Genomic DNA, 8,435 nt, shown 5'->3' on the forward strand with positions numbered 1-8,435 from the left:
TACTGTAAACAAAAAAAATGCGTCAATATATTTATTGCATTGGCACATTCACCTCTAGAAACCATATGCTCCACCTCTCTGCTAAAAATCAGCATCCAGAAAACAGCTTGAACACATGTATCTGGATTTCATTTTCATACAAAACACAAATGTATAGTCTCTCGTTTTAATGAAGTAATCTACAGTATATGAAAACACTGTAGTTAGCAACCTGTCATTGTATATCTAAGCAAGCAATTTTCAGAAGCTACTAGCTTAAATCATTACTCATGAGAGATTTTTTTTTCTCAGTGAGTGTTTGTGCTCTGCTTCAATTTGGAAATTTAATGTCATGATCCTAAGTATTTTCCCAGGTGCATTCCTTTGTCACTTTTTAAAAAATACAGAATTCTCCCTAAGAAAAGGCACTTGACAGTTTCAGAATAGAACATTCAGTGTGGATCTTTCTGTAATTCCTTCCAACTTTGCTCTTCTTTCAGCCTTCTGTAATCTGATCCAATGAAACTGACATAAACTGAATGCGCAGTCTGACTCCGATCTGTTCATTTCAGGAAGTGGCAGTATGAAGAACAGCTCTCCAGTTTTGAATCTCATAAAATTATCAGGATAGGAATTCACACATCTAATCCCAACCATTTTGTTCTGTGATGTAGTTTATTCCTACAAATGATTTTAATTTATCTACTCAGTGACATTTTCTCCAGTTTAGATATTATTGTTCAATTCACATAGAATAAAATACCAGAGGTCGAAGAAAAGGTTACATTCATATTGTTTTGTGTGTTGACATTTGGGACATTAACCTCAGTTTAACAGTGTTCTGTGCTAAAATGTCCGATATGACCCTACGTTACATTTCAGTCCTGGCACAGATTCAGCTATATATCTGAATTTCAAACATTACCCATAAGCACAAGCCTTTTACCTGTAGTTGACAGCTACATAGATAAAGAGGGAACAAGAAGACATGAGTGATGATACACTCAGCTTAAAAGAGAGGCACTGTACACAACAGCTGTTTTTTTTTTTCTAAGCTGAGATGGCAAGAACACTTCTAGAACTGAAATATGAAGTGGGATTCAAGTCCTTGAACTTCAGATGTATGATTTTTTTTTTCTGTATTAGAAGTTGAGGTGTTACAGACACCTACTACTAGGTTAATGGCCTGCGTACAATTTACAGTCAATGGAGAAAGATTGATATCTCTAGAATGCAATTTCTCTCATCCTAAGGCAGACGCCTGAAATAGGTAAGATAAATAATTCTTAAGAAAGGTCTGTTTCTCTCAATTTCCCTTCAGAGGAATCTAAAGCAGTAGCTCAAATATGGGCATTTAAAATTTAGGGAGATTATCCCATATATAGGTAGTGTTATTAAAATTTTTTTAGAGAGGAGAGGAGAGGAGAGGAGAGGAGAGGAGAGGAGAGGAGAGGAGAGGAGAGGAGAGGAGAGGAGAGGAGAGGAGAGGAGAGGAGAGGAGAGGAGAGGAGAGGAGAGGAGAGGAGACGAAAATGGGGGGGGAAGAGGAGGGGGGGGAGGAGAGTGGGGGAGAAGGAGAGTGGGGGGGAAGGAGAGTGGGGGGGGAGGAGAGTCGGGGGGAAGGAGGTGAGGAGAGAAGGGGGAGAGGAGGGGGGGGAAAGTGGGGAAGGAGGGGGGAGGGAAAGAGAGATGGGAGGGAGGGGAGGGGAGGGGAGGGGAGGGAAGGGGAGGGAAGGGGGGAGCGGAGGGTGGGGAGGGGAGGAAAAAAACTTGAAGAAATGTTGAGAAAACAAACAAACAAATAAACAAACAAAAAATAGCCTATGGGGTTAATAGAGAAGAGTCAGCATCTAGACTTTTCCCCCAGAGTTCAGGTGACTGTTAAAAGAAGAAAGAAATAGCTGCACCTATGATTTGTTTTGATGTTCTATTTTCTTTCTTCCATTGTCCAGTCCATGAAAGTTATGGAGTAAAAATATAATTTAATTTCAGAGAAAATACTTATGGAGTACAAGATGAGAAACTTGTTTTTACTCTCTCTTGGATGATGGATTTTGTCTGGTTGTTACCAGTCTCCTTCCCTCCTCCTGCCCCAGGTCTAATCCAACAGTATCAAACTAACTTTGTGAGCTAAAATTGAATGCTGCTGTTCTCAGAGGAGCTGCTGAAAAGTGGTGTTTTGATAAACACTGAAGGAATAGAACTCCCCAAAAAAATCAACTAACGAAAAATGCACGATGCTTTTTCATTTCTACTCCTTGCCAGAATTTTGATATGACTACGTCCATCAGGAATAGAAATCCTAGTGGTTCTACTTCTGATAATGCTTTAAGATGAGGGTCTTGCTATGATTTCTTCAATACTTAGTTCATGTAAATAAAATTTGCACATCAGAATCACTTTCCATGGTGGTCTTTTATTTTTTGCAGGCTAGTTTTGAGCCTGTAACCTTTAGAAAAATTCAAGGAATATATGTAGGTGAGTTTTTCTCAGCTGTTATTACATACCAAGCTACGTTGGTAAGGATCATGACCATCACCCTCACATTTTCTTATTGCTGCCACAGATGGCAAAGTAACTGCACCATCTAGCTTTCTTTTCAACCAGTGCCTGTGAAGATGGGTCAATAAATTCTGTTGTCCAAACAGTGCAACTCACTGAAATTGTTTTTGCAGCTTAATAGAGCACTCCACAGCAGGACACTAAGCCTGCACACTGCTGCATATGAAATACATATGCATATGAAATAAGAGTTGTATTTGAAACAACAGCTTTTACAGACCTGCCATTAGTGCAACAAGCCCTAATCCAAACTCAGGATTCTGAGTGTCAGTTACTAACTAAGACACTTTAAGCCTGACTTGCATGGTAAGCATTTCACAGTCAGACAAAGACTTTTGCTAAGATTTTCCTTTTCTGTTAAAATGATGAATTTTTTGTCAAAGGAGTAGCTCAGTACCTACGTAACAACTGATGGATTTATTTCAGCGTATGTAAAGGGCTGATTAAAAAAACCTTCAGGTCTTTTGAAATATGCACGGCCAGGAAGCACAGGACAAGCAGATCAATAGGATATAATGCCATGATACTGACAAAACAGAAAAAGGAAAAACTAACAACAGCAACAATAACAAAACCAGTTTTTGATCCTGTTTTTGACAGTTTGAGAGCCCCCAAAGAATTGCTCATCGGTGCAGTAGGGCACTGCTGCTTCATGTTAGGGATGCCACTAAATTGAGAGCCAGTTCAACATAGAGTGAGTAGTTTTCAATACAAAAATACAGACTGTTTCATATACTGCTAACCTAGTTTGCAGATCATTTTTTTAGAAGAACAGATACATGAGCAAGCTTGTCAGACTGCACACATTGTCTTGAAGTTCAAAATTACCACTGACATTACAAAGTTTATGCTCAAATAATTTCAATTCATTTACATATACTTCATAATGAAGTATATGTAATTACATATTATGCCACATGTTATTGTATAACATCATATTTTGTCCTTTATGCCGGAAGAAAGTGCAAAAATGATAACTACAAGGAAAAACAACAGGACAGATTATCTTCACCAGTGTTAGATTTCTAGGATATTATTTGGAAAAGCTCAATAATAAGTCTGATGCAGGAGTCTTAAAGATGTTTTTCTCACATGCATCCTCTATAGAAGCACCAACAGAAAACAGCACATTTTCTCAAAGAAGTTCTCAAAGAGCTCTTTTTTTTTTTTCTTTTTTTTTTTTTTTTTTTTTTTTTTTTGAGTTTGTGTAGCCAGGTGGATTTCACTTCTGTTGTAAAGGGTTAACATCAATAATCATGCTGACAATCACTCCACGAGTATCTAAAATGAGACTCTGAAACGCAGGACACTGGCTTCACAACTTCAGACTTTACTATCCAACTGCTTTCTAAGTGTAGAAATTTCATCATGTCATTTTGAATGACACATCATTGGAAGTGTCCTTTTTGGATGAAAAATATGGAATTCTGAATATTAGGTTGTGACATTCCAACGCAGTACAAGCTGGGGGGACATAAGGATAGAGCAAAGCTCTCTCAAAAAGGACCTGGGGGTACTAGTGGATGGAAAGCTGGACATGATCCAGCAGGGTGCCCTTGCAGCCCAGAAAGCCAACCATATCCTGGGCTGCATCAAAAGATGCATGGCCAGCAGGGCAAGACAGAGGAACCTGCCCCTCTACTCTGCACTGCTGAGACCTCATCTGGAGTACTGCATCCAGATGTGGAGTCCTCAGAACAGGAGGAACACAGACATGTTGGAGTGTGTCCAGAGGAGGGCCACAAAAATAATCCCGAGGTTGGAACACCTCTCCTAGGAGGACAGGTGAGAGAGCTGGGCCTGCTCAGCCTGCAAAAGAAAAGGCTCAGGGAGCCATGAGGAACCTGTTGGCAGCTTTTCAACATCTAAAGGGAAGCTATACGAAGGAAGGGGACTGACACTTCAGCAGGGTCTATGGCAATAGGACAGGGAGAAATGGTTTCAAACTAAAAGAGGGGAGATTCAGATTGGACATAATGAAAAAGTTTTTCTACAGTTAGGGTAATAAGGCAATGGAACAGGTTGCCCAGAGAGGTTGTGGAAGCCCTACTCCTGCAGATATTCAAATTCAAGCTTGATTGGGCTCTGAGCTACCTGATCTAGCTATAAATATCCTGTTCATTGCAAGGGCATTGGACTATATGATCTTTAAGGCTCTCTTGCAACTCAAAAGATTCTATATTCTATGATTTTATGAATTATTATGAATTGTTCTGGTTGGATACACTTTTAAATTTGCTCTTGTTTTTGAAATAGAAACATAAAATCATGATGATTGGAAAGGACCACAAAGATAATCTAGTCCCTCTGCCAACCTTTTGCTATATGTATGGGAACTGCTGAGTCACGGCCTGAACCTCTGATTGATCACCTGAGGTGAGCCATGAGTCAGCCAGAGGAGCACAGGTGAAGGCAATTCACCTGTGCTGCCAGAAGGGGTGGAATCTGGCTCCCCCCAACTCCTAGACCTATTTAAGAGCTGGCTGTCAGTAGGGAAGGATCTTGTCTGGAGATCCCATCTCCTGGTGTTTTTTGTAGGTGAGCCTGGCATACAGGTAAGCCTTCCATTTATTCTCTCCTATTTTCTTAGTCTACTTTGCCTAACTCTCTTGTTCTTTTTGTGATTATACATCTTAATATCTATTGATTATATACTACACCAACATTTACTCTCTTCTTGAAAACCACTGGAGTTGGTGACTACCATCTCCTTCAGCAGCCCGTTCCAGACCTAACCACGCTTTCAGAGATTTCTTTCCTAATATCCAACTTAAACCAATATAAAGCCGCAGAGATGCATTTTCTCTGGTTCTGTCACCACAACCTCCTTTCAGACAGTTGTAGAGAACAGTAACGCCTCCTTAAAGCCTCCTTTTCTCCAGACTAAATAATTCCAGTTACCTGAGTCTCTTCTTGTAAAACTTGTGTTTCAGATCCCTCACCAGTTTCAGTGCCCTTTTCTGGAGATGCTTGTAGAGCCATGATGTCTTTTTTTTTAGTTAGGGTCTTAAAACCAAACACAGCACTTGAGCCTCACCAGAGCCGACTACAGGGGCAGGATCACATCCCTGCTCCTGCTGGCAATGCTATTCTATTATAAACCAGGATTCCAGCAGGGCACACTGCTGGCTCATGTTCAGCCAAGTGTCCACCAACATTGTCCTGTCCACAGAGTCTTCCAGCCACACTGCCCCAAGCCTTGCGAGAGGTTGTTTTGGCCAAAGAGCAGGACTCTACTCTTGGTCTTGTTGAGCTTCATCCCATTAGCCTTAGCCCAGCAATCTAGCCTGTCCAGTTTCCTCTGAAGGGCCTTGCTATGCTCAGGCTGTTGTGGTTTTGTGTTTTTTCATCAGTATTATCATCATAACATCATGCACTGCACTGGGAGTTAAAGAGTTAGTGATGCAATTCCATGGGTTTTTGATATTTCCAATCTCTTCGTCTCAGAAGAGAAGAATGAACTGTAAATCCAGAAGACTTCATTTTTCTGTTTCTGGTTTCCATTTGGAGGAAAGATAAAATAGACTGGGACTCAAGAGATTGCCTCTTTTGCTCTCTGCGCTCCCTGGCTATTTCACCTACAGCATTAGGATAAGGACTTTGGTTTCAGAAACACTCTCACAGGGGGTCCAACACTAATTGGGGCTTATCACTCCAGTGCCTTTCTGATAGATACGTCAGGGAATTACTTCAGTGGTCTACCTCAGCTCACACTCCCCGATGGTCCTCAATCTGTTCCTCCTTGAGCTCTGCCGCCACACTGAGCAGATCATCTACCCACTCACTCCTCACACAGGTGGTATCTCTATCATCCTTTAATGGCAGCAGCAGAATCAGGCACTCCCTGCCTTTCTCAACTGCTGCAATTCTGGGCAGGCTCAGTCTGTGTAGCCACAGTCTTTTTGGCAAGACTTATTCTGCCTAATGGAGACTATGGCTAGATTTCTTGTCACAGAAGAAGCTGATGGTGAGTTGGCCTCCCAAGCGTGGAGATATGCTGGTGTCCCATCACCCTGCCAGCATGAACTGCTGCACAAACTGCCAAGCCATGCTTTTACTGACCTACCAAACACTGTTTGCCCACTTTGTTCACCATGCTCCTGGGATAAGTAACATATACATATGTATACATATATACATACAAAAATATATTGGACTATTTGGAATATTTGCTGGCCAAGATCCCCTGGCGTGCTGCCCTCAAAGACAAGGATGTTGAGGAGAGCTGACTGCTCTTCAAGGATGCCCTCCTGGAAGCACAAGAGGTCTCCATTCCTCTGAATAAGAAAGTGGGCAGGCAAGGTAGGAAACCGGCATGGCTCAGCAAGGACCTGCTGAGAGAACTGAGGGCGAAGAAAGGGGTGTACAGGCTCTGGAAACAAGGCTGTGTCACCTGGGAAGAGTACAGGAACGCCGTCCGGACTTGCAGACGTGGGATCAGGGAAGCCAAGGTGCAGGCAGAGCTGAACTTGGCAAGGGACGTGAAAAACAATAAAACCTTCTACAGGTACATTGGCCAGAAGAGACAGGCCGAAACGGGCGTACCTACTTTGGTAAATTTAAAAGGAGAACTGGCTTCAACAGATGAAGAGAAAGCTGAGGTGCTGAATGAGTTCTTCATCTCAGTCTTCACTGGTGGCCAGGATTCTAGTCTTTTTCACGTCCCTGAGTCCTGCATCCCCAAACCTCTATGTGGGGACCAAGGAGGTAAATCCCTCCCCACTGTAAGGGCAGAGCAAGTCTGAGAGTGCCTCCTTAGACTGAATGAATACAAGTCTATGGGGCCGGATGGCATGCATCTCAGGGTCCTGAAGGAGCTGGCTGAGGTGGTTGCCGAGCCGCTCTCCATCATATTTGAGAAGTTGTGGCTGTCAGGTGAGGTCCCGGATGACTGGAGGAAGGGTCACGTCACTCCCATATACAAGAAGGGGAGCAGGGAGGACCCGGGGAACTACAGGCCGGTGAGTCTCACCTCCGTGCCTGGGAAGATCATGGAACAGATCCTCCTGGACAACATGCTCGATCACATAAAGAATGAGCATGTGATCCGAGACAGCACGGCTTCACCAAAGGAAGGTCATGCCTGACTAATCTTGTGGCCTTCTATGATGGAGTGACGGCATTGGTGGACGAAGGGAAGGCGACCGATGTCATTTACCTGGACCTGAGCAAGGCCTTTGACATGGTCCCCCACCACATCCTCATCTCCAAATTGGAGGGAAGTGGATTTGATGGGTGGACGACCCGATGGATGAGCAATTGGTTGAAAGGCCGCAGACAGAGGGTGGTGGTCAATGGCTCTATGTCCAGGTGGAGGCCGGTAACAAGTGGTGTCCCCCAAGGGTCTGTCTTGGGACCGGTGCTCTTTAACATCTTTATTAATGACATCGATGAGGGAATTGAGTGCACCCTCAGCAAGTTTGCTGACCACACCAAGCTTAGTGGTGCAGTTGATACGGTGGAAGGAAGGGATGCCATTCAGAGGGACCTTGACAGGCTGGAGGGCTGGGTTTGGGTGAACCTAATGAGGTTCAACACGGCAAAGTGCAAGGTTTTGCATTTGGGCCGGAAGAACCCCAGGCACCCGTACAGGCTGGGAGGAGTGGTCCTTGAAAGCAGCTCGGCAGAGAAGGACCTCGGGGTCCTCATGGACGAGAGACTGAACATGAGCCAGCAGTGCGCTCTGGCAGCTCGAAAGGCAAATGGGATCCTGGGCTCCATCAGGAGAGGGGTGGTCAGCAGGGAGAGGGAGGTGATCGTCCCTCTCTACTCGGCTCTTGTGAGGCCCCACCTGGAGTCCTGTGTCCAGGTGTGGAGCCCTCAGTACAAGAAAGACATAGAGATCTTGGAAAGGGTCCAGAGGAGGGCAACTAAGATGATCAGGGGGCTGGAGC

Source organism: Tympanuchus pallidicinctus, unplaced genomic scaffold (assembly GCF_026119805.1).
Source record: "Tympanuchus pallidicinctus isolate F22 unplaced genomic scaffold, pur_lepc_1.0 scaffold4, whole genome shotgun sequence".
Lineage (NCBI taxonomy): Eukaryota > Metazoa > Chordata > Aves > Galliformes > Phasianidae > Tympanuchus > Tympanuchus pallidicinctus.